Source organism: Myodes glareolus, chromosome 9 (genome assembly GCF_982192425.1).
Source record: "Myodes glareolus chromosome 9, mMyoGla1.1, whole genome shotgun sequence".
Lineage (NCBI taxonomy): Eukaryota > Metazoa > Chordata > Mammalia > Rodentia > Cricetidae > Myodes > Myodes glareolus.
In genome coordinates this window covers 40,119,068-40,130,992 of record NC_142034.1, presented here as the reverse complement: position 1 = coordinate 40,130,992, position 11,925 = coordinate 40,119,068, and positions in this window count along the sequence as shown.

Here is an 11,925-nt window from a genome sequence, read left to right as displayed (position 1 = left end):
GACTTTCTGGTTTAACAAGTTGTTCGACTGACTAAGAATGATCTGGAAAGTTTTGCCTCTTCATGGTAGTGCTCTCTGAAGCTGGCATGAAGAAGTGACCAAGGAAAGAATTTTAAACCCTTGGAGTTGCCTCTTGTTCTTTTACCTTTTAAATGGTACAGTCTCTTTCCCTAGGCCTCTTAATGGTGCTGCCGTTCGTCAGCTTTAGGGATGCCACAGTAATGGATTTGTCCTCTAAACTTCAGGATGTGTGCAAGACCCTGGGGTCCATCCTCGAGCGAGGTATTCAAATAGTCCAGCGCTCAGGGCGGGCAAGTGAGATGGCTCAGCAGGGAAAGGTGTTTGCCACCAAGCCTGAGGACCTAGGTACTGTCCTTAGACCCCACAGGGTTGAAGGAGAAAACCGAAGAAGGTTCACAAGTACACTGGGGCAGGACATGTACACACACACACACACACACACACACACACACACAAGTACACTGGGGGCAGGACATGTACACACACACTTGTGCTCACACACATACATACACACACAAGTACACTGGGGGCAGGATATGTACACACACACTTGTGCTCACACACACACACACAAGTACACTGGGGCAAGCACATATACACACATACACACAAGTACACTGGGGCAGGACATGTACACATACACACGTGCTCACACACACACACACACACACAAGTACACTGGGGCATGTACATGTACACACACTTGCTTATCTTATTCTTAAACTTTTAATAAGTTCCCTAAGGGGGCTGGAGAGGTGGTTAAGAGTTAAGAGCAGTTCTTAACACCCACACAAGGTGGCTCACAACTACATTGTAACTCCAGTCCCATGGGTTACAATGCCCTCTGGCCCCCTTGGGTACACATATGGTGTACACACAGGCAAGCAGCCACCTACACATAAAGATAAAATTTAAGAACAAGCTCTATAAGCAGAGGTGGATTTATTGTGTGTTACTAACACTTCAAGACCCATGGACCTTGGCCAAGGTTTGTATCTAATATTGTAAACTTTACATTCCCCTTTTTTGTTTGTTTTGTATTTTTTTTGTTTTTTTTTTTGAAATAAGGTTTCTATGTGTAGCTCTGGTTGGCCTTAAGAGTACTCTATAGACCAGACTGGCCTGTAACTCAGAGATACTCCTGCCTCTGCCTCCTGAGTGCTGAGATTAAAGGTGTGGACTACCACTCACCACCCGGCTAGTTAAGCATGTTTCTTTAGAAAGGTTCCTCCTAATTGTAAGATCCTTAGCATTATAACATGTGTCCACCCTGAGTAACTCTCAGATACAGCAGCGTTTAGGATCTGCTGTGCTTCAACCCAGTTTAAAGATTTGGCAGAGCAACTTTCTTTCCCCTTATGTTTGGGTTTCCTGACATGATTATAAAGAGTGCCTTTTGGTGTCTGAGCTGTCACCACAGGGCTGATTCACCAGACTGATTAATCCAGATTGCCAAGCCAGGTTAGACTCAGCTTTGGGATAGTGGAAAGTGATAAATGGGCACTTTCCCTGAGACACCCAGACACTCACTAACATGAGCAGACAAGGTTCCCACTGGATCTAGTTCAAAGCCTCAGTCTGGCACCACAGTAAGACTGTCTCAAAAACAAACAAAATAAGCCATACGACAGTTGTTCCCTGTGCACTAAACAAAACGAGGTGTCCGTTTTTGTAGATTTATAGCACTGAGAATTGGTCTCAAAGATGGTGTATTAAAGGGGTTTGATCCTCAGCAATATCACCAACACACACACACACACACACACACACACACACACACACACACACCCCTGCTATTCCTTTTTGATCTGTATCAACTGCACAGGTTACAATAGTAATTAAGAACAGTACCTGCAGCCTAGCAACAGACTGTTTCTTATCAGGGTACTGAGTCAAGTGAACTTATTTGTCCTCTTGGGGCTAGGTTGGTATTTTCTAATTTTATGAATATGGGTTTTACCTGCACATATGTATGTGTGCCAAGTTCATGCCTGTTGCTAATGGAGATCAGATGATGTGTAAGATCCCTGAAACTGGGTTTACAAATGACTGTGAGCCATCATATCATGTGGGTTCTGGGACTTGAACCTGTGTCCTCTGGAAGAGCAGCCAGTGCTTTTAATCATCGAGCCATCTCTCCACTTCTTATATTAATACTTCTATAATCCTGATTATTCTAATAGTAGATGATGGATTAATATTTTTAGAGTTTTGCTCCTATCAGCAGCATCATTTCAACTGAACATTAAAAGAAATAGACTTGGTCAGGTGCCTTTAATCCCAGCACTTGGGAGGCAGAGGCAGGTGGATCTCTATAAGTACAAGGCTAGTCTGGACTACACAGTGAGTTTCAGGACACCCAAAGTTACATAGGAGATCTTGTCTCAAAACAAACAAACAAAGACTTGAAGAGAGCTAAATAGCTTAGAGCAAAATTAAAGATAACCTCATAGCAGCAAATGATTGAACTTCTTCCATGAATATGATTGGCTATAAATTGGTGACATAAGCTCGTAACCTCCGTATTCAAGAGATGGAAACAGGAGGATGAGAGGTGTAAGGTGATCCTCAGCTACAAAGAGGGTCTGAGACCAGAGCCGTGAAAATGAGTCAGCGGGTTAAACACTTGCCCGAAAGCCTGGTGATCCCAGATCCTTCGTAGTGAAAGGAGAGAACTGACTCCACAGTTGTCTTGTATCAAAAAATAGGAGGTATCACCCAGTGGTGGCACATGCCTTTAATCCTAGTACCAGGGAGGCAGAGGCAGGTGGATATATGAATATGAGGCCAGCCTGATCTACAGTGAGTTCCAGGACACCCAGGGCTGCACAGAAAAACTCTGTCTCAAAGAAAAGCAAACAAAACTATATATCTATGTGTATGTATGTATGTGTATACACACACAGAGTATCAGTTTTATACACATTACCCAATCTGCTCTTCCCAGCGCTCCCGAAGGAAGACAGAACACAGAACGAGTCTCTTCCAGTTTCAGATGTTGAATCTGAAACTTAGAGAGGACTGTGATTCTCCTAAGGTCGTTCAGAGGAAGCAGAACTAGGGTTCCAACCCCCTCTTCTGATCTCTTAGGGCATCAGGTACACACATGGCTCACATACGTACATGTAGGCAGAATACCTGTAAACAAAACTGTGTAACGTTCATAATATAGGCATTCAGAAAATGCATGCAAAATCTGATAGGCCATAAACTCAAACACAGTAAGGGTGGAACTGGATTATTTAAAATATTTAAACCAGGTGTATGCCACACTCTGCATGGCTTCACGGACTGGCCTAACTGGGTGATGCGGGAATGAGAGAGGGACAGACTCAGGGACACATATACAGAAAGCCTGGGATCAGCTGGGCTACGCTCATTCTGATGGACAGCACCCGCTGCTGTCTTCTGCACCACCATCTCCTTCTTGCAAATCATTACAGGCTGCCTCCTGAAGCCCTCACACTCGTATCTTCACGGAGACTTTATAATCAAATATATGCCAGGACAGTGAAGGAAGCTCTGGGTCGACAGAGCTACCCTCATGCCCTGCACCTGACACAGACAGAAGCCTCTGCGATTCACTTTGTACTTCCATAAAATGGGTTATCTGTCCAACCCAGCAAATGAAGACAAAGTCCTTGCCTCCGAGTGTTGTGAATGACCTTACTGCCTTCTTCAGTGAAAGCCGAGACACAGTCTCCAAAGACCTGGAGCCCACAGCATCCACGTTCCAGCTCCTCTGCTGCCCTCCCAGCTTTCTTCATGCTCACTGGCTGTCAGCGAGCTTACACAGGGCATCTGCTCTCCCAGGCTTATGATTAAATGACTTAGCCTCTGTCAGTATACCTGATAAAGAGAACCCAGCCTTAAGCATCCCCAAAATCCTTCTAATAAGCCATTCCTGAAGGGTTTCAGGACAGCAGAATATAGCATTGAAATGAGTTTGGAACATTCAGGATTCCTAAAGGAGATCTGATATTAAGCCTTTTCTTTCCTGATACTGTGATTTGGACCAATTCCTCACCTGCAAGTGCTATGCCACTGAGATATAACTAAGCCCTTTTGTAAAGGTAACTTTTGTTTTGAAAGGTAGGTTCTCACCAGTTACCCAGAACCTGGAACTCTCTGAGTGGACCAAGATCTTTCAATTCTCTTGCCTCAGCCTCCCAGAGGAGCTGGCAATACAAGTGTGAACCACCAGGCCTGGCTATGTCTTATTTAATTTTTAATTTTTTGAGACTGGATTTTAAGTGTGTAGCCCAGGCTGGCCTCCAACTTGCTGTGTAGCTGAGGATCACCTTGCACTCCCAACCTTCCTGCCTCTATTTCCCGGCTAGGCACTATTTTACCAAGGAGCTGCATGTGGTTTTAATTAAGGACCTGAGGATGAAATGACCGCACTCACAGGGACACCGCTCTGAGCAGAGTCTGACCTGCTTAGACAGATTTCAGTGAGAAAGCAGAACTGGGGACTGGAGCAGCTGATACAGCGAATGGTGGGGTCCTGTGTTGTCCTGCATCTTTCCCAAGAGCGTGAAACCATTCCAACTGCCGGATGTTCCCCTCCTCCATGTACAAACTATTCCACATATACATATATATTACATGTACCCCAGGCTAGTGCTGAACTACATACATATCCCAGGATGACCTTCAGCGTGTGTGTGCCTATGTGTCGAAATGAGAGGGCAAACCTTAGAATCATCCTTAGCAATGCTGCCCCGCTCTTTTGAGAGATGAAATGCTCATCTGCCTGAAGCTTACTAGTTGGGCCAAGCTGTCTAGCTGGGGAGCCCCACGGATTCTTCTGTCTCGACCTCCCCAGCACCGTGATTACAAGCTTACACTATCATGCCCAGTTCTACGTGAGCGCTGGGGCTCAAGCTCAGATTCTCATGCTTGCAATGTGCTTTACGGACTGAGTCATCCCTCTCCAAGATCTTATTTGTGGTTATGAGACACAGTCCCACGTAGCTGAGGCTGGCCTTGAACGTCCCAACTTCTTGCCTCTTCCTCCCGAGGGCTGAGGTCACACGTGTGACCCCAGTTTACACAGTGCTGAAGATGAAGCAGGGTTCTGCCATCACTCTGCCGAGTAAGCTTCAGTCCCAGCTCTGGTTGGCTTTGGTTTCTGTTGGTCTGTTTGTTTTTAGGACACTTTCTCTAGCACAGACAAGACTGAATTCACATATGTAGCCCAGCCTGGCCTAGAAGTCATAATTGGTATTCCTGCCTCAGCCTCCCAAGTGCTGGAATTATAGGCAAGAGTTATTACACTTAGTTAAGTTTATATCTTCCCCCTCAGATTTCTATATCTCTTGCTACTTCTCTTCTCCTTCCTCCCAATATATATTTTCCTTGTGTCCTTCAGACCATGCATCTTGATCCCATTCATTTCCCTGTCCCTTTGTATCTGCCCTCTGCCCTTGCCATCTCCACCCCAAAATAGAATAAAATAAATTTTAAGAGAAAAAAGAAAGAAAGAAAAAGGAAAAATCTCATCATGGAGGCCAGAAGCTGTAGTGTGACACAGTGAATCACTTAGTGAACACTTTTGTCCATATGTCTTTACCTGCAAGTGTTCATTGCAAAGAACACCTAAATGGTGTCTGTGTGCGTGAGTCATGTGCATGCACACCTAGAAAAGCTAAGAATGGCGTCAGAACCTGAATTCTGGTTCTCTGGAAAAGCAGCAAGCGCTCTTAACTTCCAAACCATTTTCTAGGCTCTTCACATGGGTGGGTGTGTTTGTGTGTGTGTGTGTGTGTGTGTGTGTGTGTGTGTGTGTTAAACACAGTACAATTGTTTTTTTTTTTTTTAACAGAGTCTCACTGTGTAACTCAGGCTAGCATGGAGCTTACTATATAGTTCAGGAGGCTGGTGTTGAATTTGTGGGAATCCTGCTTCAGTTTCCCAAGAACTGGGATTTTCAACATTTTTTCATGTGTTTTTTTTTCCTTATTCAATAATCTGACCTCAGTCATCAAATTCAGTTTATCAGGTCCAACTCTAAGAATCTTTATCCACTGAGCAATCTGTTTGGCCCTATTCATTCTTCATATTAAAATGAGAGGAAAGAACAAAAAACAAACCAAGTTGTCAAATTCTAGGAGCTGTTATCGTCTTACTGCGAAACTAGTTAAGTAACACCCAGTTCAGTTTCAGAATGAGTTAGGCAGGTCCTGTCCTCCTGGATGGCTATGAAGACACCATTGTGTCGGAAAAGAAATACAAAGGCTGGGTGGTGGTGGCACATGCCTCTAATTCCAGCACTCAGAAGGCAGAAGCAAGCTGATTTCTGTGAGTTCTAGGTCAGTCTGGTCTATGGAGTGAGTTCCAGGACACTGAAGGTTACACAGATGAATCTGATCTTGGGGAGGAAAAGTAAAAAAGAAAGAAAAGATACAAAATCCAGCAATATCTACACCTCGGGGATAAAGTTCATTTAAAAAACAAAGGGGCCCTGGTAAATTCTCATCAGATCCGTTCCCTTGTATCAGTGGGTGATAGCATCCCTCGCAGTACTGATTTCGTCTTTCATGTTCCTCCTCCTTCCGCTCCCCCTCCGGACCTCGGGTGGCTCAATCCGTTGCTCCAATGTGGGCCTCCGACTGCATAGCCGTCCTTCTCCAGACAAAGGATCTATGGTGATAAGCAAAATATACATCAGTATGGTCATGGGCCACGGCCGATTCAGGCACCCTCTCCTCTGTCCAGAGAGCAATCTGGGGGATTTCTCCTTGGACCTGGGATCCCATATATAATCAAGTCTCCTGTAAACCCTAAAATGGCTCCCTTAGTTGAAATATATTGTTCCCTGATCTCATATTCATCCTACCTCCCTCCCCCCCATCCCCGGTCACCAAGCTTTCCCCGTTCCTCCCCTACTCCCTTCTCTCTAGCCCTCTCCCCCTCCATCGACCCTCCCACCCCCCCATGCACCCGAGGTTACCTGGGACTCTTGTCTATTTCCTACCTCCTGGTGGATAGCTAAATAATCTTCATCAGGTTCATCTTCTTATTTAGCTTCTCTAGGATCACGAATAATAGGCTCAAAGACCTTTAATTATGGTTAGAATCCACTTATGAGTGAATACATACCGTGTTCCTCTTTTTGGGTCTGGCTTACCTCACTCAGTAAAGCGTTTTCTATTTCCATCCATTTGGGCCAGTCGGACTGGGACTGAACGAGGACGTGATCTAGCCAGATTCTCGGAATTTGGCCGGATTATCTGACTGTGGCTGGCCCGGGGTCTTTCTGAAAAGCCATTGACTATGACACTGGGACCTGTTTCCTCTGCATATGCTGGATTTTGGGGATCCAGTCTGTTTGGACGCTCGCCTTCCTGGACTTGGAGGGAGGGGGAGGGAGCTGGAGCTTCCCACAGGGCAGGAAACCCTGACTGCCCTGGGGGACGGAGGGGAGGGAGGGGGGGAGTGGGGGGAGTAGGAGGGTGTTGGGAGGGGGGGCGGAAAAAAAAATAAAAAACAAAGGGGCACAAGTCTTTAGAATTCAAGCTACTTGGTAGGCAAAGACATGATGATCACTTGGACCCAGAGTTCCAGGCCACCAGGGAACACACAATGAGAGCCTGTCTCAAAACAGCAAAAGCACCAACCACACCAGGGCACGCCATAAAGCACCTGTGCCCAAACGTTTTGTCTGAGTACACTGAGGATGAACCCGGGCAAATGGCACAGGAGAGGAGTCTGCTGGGAGCCGCTCCTTCTGGCTATGAGGGAAACAGGCAGGTTGATATGCACTGCAGCAGCCTCTCATTTGTTGCCCACGACCTTCTATCATCTTTCACCAAGTCCTCGACGTCACAAACACGGTGAGCTTTTCACAGTGCAAACTGTACAGCGTCGCTTTGCAGCAGAAAACTACTCAGCGACGGACTCAACAGATGGCTAACAGAAATCAGTCAGGGCAGGCGGCAGACACCTGGCATCCAGCTCTTGAAAGTTCAAGGCCAGCCTGGACCATGTCCTAAATTATTATTTTTTTTTTTACTGCCTCTGCTTGTTGACAAAGCAGTGGTCAGCCTCTGGTCCAGAAGCTTGTCTCTCCACTATGCTACTGGTGTACGCTCTCCATGCATCAGGCCTTTACGAAGTGGAAGTCTGAGTGATGCTCAAGAGGCAAACCGTAGCCACCTACCTCAGGTCCCAAAAGTTCCTGTCACTTCGCAAAGGAAAACACATTTAATATAGCACCAGGAGCCTTGAAGTCTCAACTGCTTCTGTCTCCTACCTGGGGCACAGATCCCTCTCCCCATGGCCAGTTCACCCTGACCGCCTCTACTTGTATTGCAGGTGAGGGGCCTTCTGGGATTTGCTTTCTCTGCCAGTTAAAGAACTAAAGGCAGGAAAACTATGGAGCACAGCAGGGAGGGTGGTGGAGTGAAATCTCAGACACAGCAGACCACAGCAACAGAGTCTGCCTGTAGAAGGCTTTTATTAGGGGTGGGGAAACATACATACAGAGTAAGACAGACAGAAAGAAAAGACCCTGAGCAGAGCAGAGGGGGCCTCAGGAAGCTGAGGTCCTTTCTCTTCTTGATGTCTGGGGGCTCTTAAGGGTCTTCCACCCCCATTTTATGACTGTTCAGTTTGAACGAAGACAGTGCAGCTGATAGATCCGTAAGTCTGGGGAAAACACATTCTGGTCTGGCTTTGGTCTTGTTGGACTGGTCCATAGGTGATGGTGGGGTCCTCCTGGCAGGAGGAAAAACCCAACAGGCCTTTCTTTGAAGCTGCCAGGCTTTTGTCTCAGGTCAGGAGGATGAGGAAGAAGTCACCGTCTTGTAATTTCACCATCTTTATGATCTATAGTCATGGCCTCTCTACTTGTACCTTCCCCATGTGCAAGAAAAGCCCTTCCACCCTCTCTTCCCTCTTGAGCTCCTTTTTGGTCTCTGACCATTTCTTCCAGGAATCCTTGCCTGTGCTGTTTGCTCTTTCATTTTTTTCTCCTCTTTTCCCATTTACGTCTTTTTCTTAAGCTGCCTTCCCTTTAGCCATACTGATTAGACAGTACACAGCCCTATAGTCTGAGGGGGATAGAGAGATGGGTGCTGGTGTGTCAGGTTTTGCAATGGGAAAGCATCAGGTGAGGCCAGAGCAGCACCAGGCAACCAGAGACTGAAGACACCGGGGTCTGCTTCCATTGTCTCCCCAGCTCAGCTTCCTTCATCAGCCTCCTATCTCCTGATTGTAAGTGCTCTTCCAACAAACGCATGATCAATACATGAATATTCTATCAGTGTGCTCACTTCTGTTTCTTTGTTTTCATTGCTGCTTTTCTTCTTTTCTTTATTATTTTTTATTGAGCTATAATACTTTTCTTCACTCCCCTCCCTTTCTTCCCTCTCCCCTTATACCGTCTCCCATAATCCATACACTCCCAATTTACTCAAGAGATCTTGTCCTTTTCTACTTTCCGTGTAGATTAGATCCATGCATGTTTCTCTTAGGGTCCGCTTGTTGTCTAGGTTTTCTGGGATTGTGAATGTATGTTAGTTTTTATTTGCTTTATATCTAAAAGCCACTTATAAGTGAGTCCATATGATATTTGTCTTTCTGGGTATGGGTTATCTCACTCAGTATGATGTTTTCTAGATCCATCCATTTGCCCAAAAATTTCAAGATGTCATTGTTTTTTTCTGCTGTATAGTATAGATTATGTAAATGGACCACATTTTCCTTTTTCATTCCTTGATTGAGGGGCATTTAGGTGTTTCCATGTTCTGGCTATGACAAATAATGCTTACCATGAACATAGTTGAGCATATGTCTTTGTGGTTTGATTGAGTATCCTTTGGGTATATACCCAAAAGTGGTATTGCTTGGTCTTCAGGTAGGTTGTTTCCTAGTTTTCTGAGAAGTTGCCCTACTAATTTCCAAAGCAGCTGCATCAATTTGCACTCCCACCAGCAATGGAGGAGTGTTCCCTTTGCCCCACATCCTCTCCAACATAAGCTGCCAGTGTTTTTAATCTTGGCCATTCTGACAGGTATAAGATGGAATCTCAGAGTTGTTTTGATTTGCATTTCTCTGATGAATAACGATCAGAGCATTTCCTTAAGTGAATGTTGAGCATTTCCTCAAGTGTCTTTCAGCCATTTTAGATTCCTCTGTTGAGAGTTCTCTGTTTAGGTCTGTACTCCATTTTTTTTATTGGATTATTTATTCTTTTGATGACCAATTTCTTGAGTTCTTTGTATATTTTGGAGATCAAACTCTATCCGATGTGGAATTGGTGAAGATCTTTTCCCATTCTGTAGGCTGCCTGTATGTCTTGTTGACCATGTCCTTTGTTTCACGTAAGGTTCTCAGTTTCAGGAGGTCCATTTACTAATTGTTTCTCTCAGTGTCTGTGCTACTGGGGTTATACTTAGGAAGGGGTCTCCTGTGCCATTGTGTTCTTCCCACTTTCTCTTCTATGAGGTTTAGTGTGGTTGGTTTTACTTTGAGGTCTTTGAAACATCTGGACTTGAGTTTTGTGCATGGTGATAAATATGGTTCTATTTTCATTCTTCTACATGTTGATATCCAGTTATGCCAGCACCATTTGTTGAATATGCTTTCTTTTTCCATTTTATATTGTTTCCTTTCTTGTCAAAGATTGATGTTTGTAGGTATGTGGATTGATATCTGTGTCTTTTATTTGTTTCCTTTGGTCCTCCTGTCTGTTTCTATGCCAATACCAGGCTGTTTTCAGCATTGTTATTTTTCATTGCAAGTAGATGGCATTGCAGACAACCTCAAAAGTTAATTTTACAATTTGCATCAGACCTGGGACTCTAACTGAAATGCTCTGTCTCTTTAAGAGACAAGCCACGCCCACTCCCTTCCTGCTTGTAGCCTCAGCCTCTGGCCCCCCTCCCCTCTCTTTGAGAGGCATTCTCTGTCTGTCTGTCTGTCTGTCTGTCTGTCTGTCTGTCTCTCTCTCTCTCTCTCTCTCTCCTTCTCCCTTTTTTCTTCCCCTCCATAATAAAAAATAAAATCCCAGTTCCATTCTGTAGGGTGTGTCTATCTCTGTGTCTCCCACCCCCTGCCTATCCCTTTGTTGCTGCCAGGGACCATCCACCTTCCCTGCCATGTGGTCTCTGGGACAGGCTGCTTTCTGGTCCCCAGCAGTCCTGGAGACTTGCAGCAAATCCATTACACTAACAACCATAAATAACCCCTGATTTCTTTTAGGAAAACAGTCAGATTTAGGTCAATTTAATACATTATGTACCAGTTAGTGTGAAGTCTTCCTTATATTCAACTTAAAATGGATTATTTTTCTTTTTAGAAATAGAATTTCAGGGCTTCAGATAAGTTCAAGGTCAAAATCAATCTAGAGAAATATCTTAAGAAGACCAAAATAGGTTTACTTATTTTGACACTAGGTGTATGAGTGTTTGCTGCGTGTATATGACCACACCCTGCCTTAGTCTCTCTCAAGACAGAAGAGTATAACAGATCCCCCAGAACTGGAGGTAGAGATGGTTCTGAGCTACCATGTGGGTGCTGGCAATAGAACTCGGGTTCTCTGCAAGAGCAGCCGTGCTTTTAACTGCTGAGACATCGCTCCAGATCCTAAAATGGACCTTTTGAAAAATTAGGAATGCATAAATGTATGTATGTATGTATGTATGTATGTGTGTAGATGTGTGGAGGGTGATCATGGACCACAGCTCCACGTGGGGTCAGACAACAGCTTACAGGAGTCAGTCCTCTCTTTCCAGCACTGATCCCTGGGATTGGAGCTCAGGTCCTCGGGCGACATAGCAGAGACCTTCGCCCACTGGGCCATCTCACTGTCCCCCATACTTCATTCATTTGTTGATGGTTTTCTAATGTGCCTGACACCCTGACCCTTCAGTCAAGCATGTCAGCACTACTACTCCA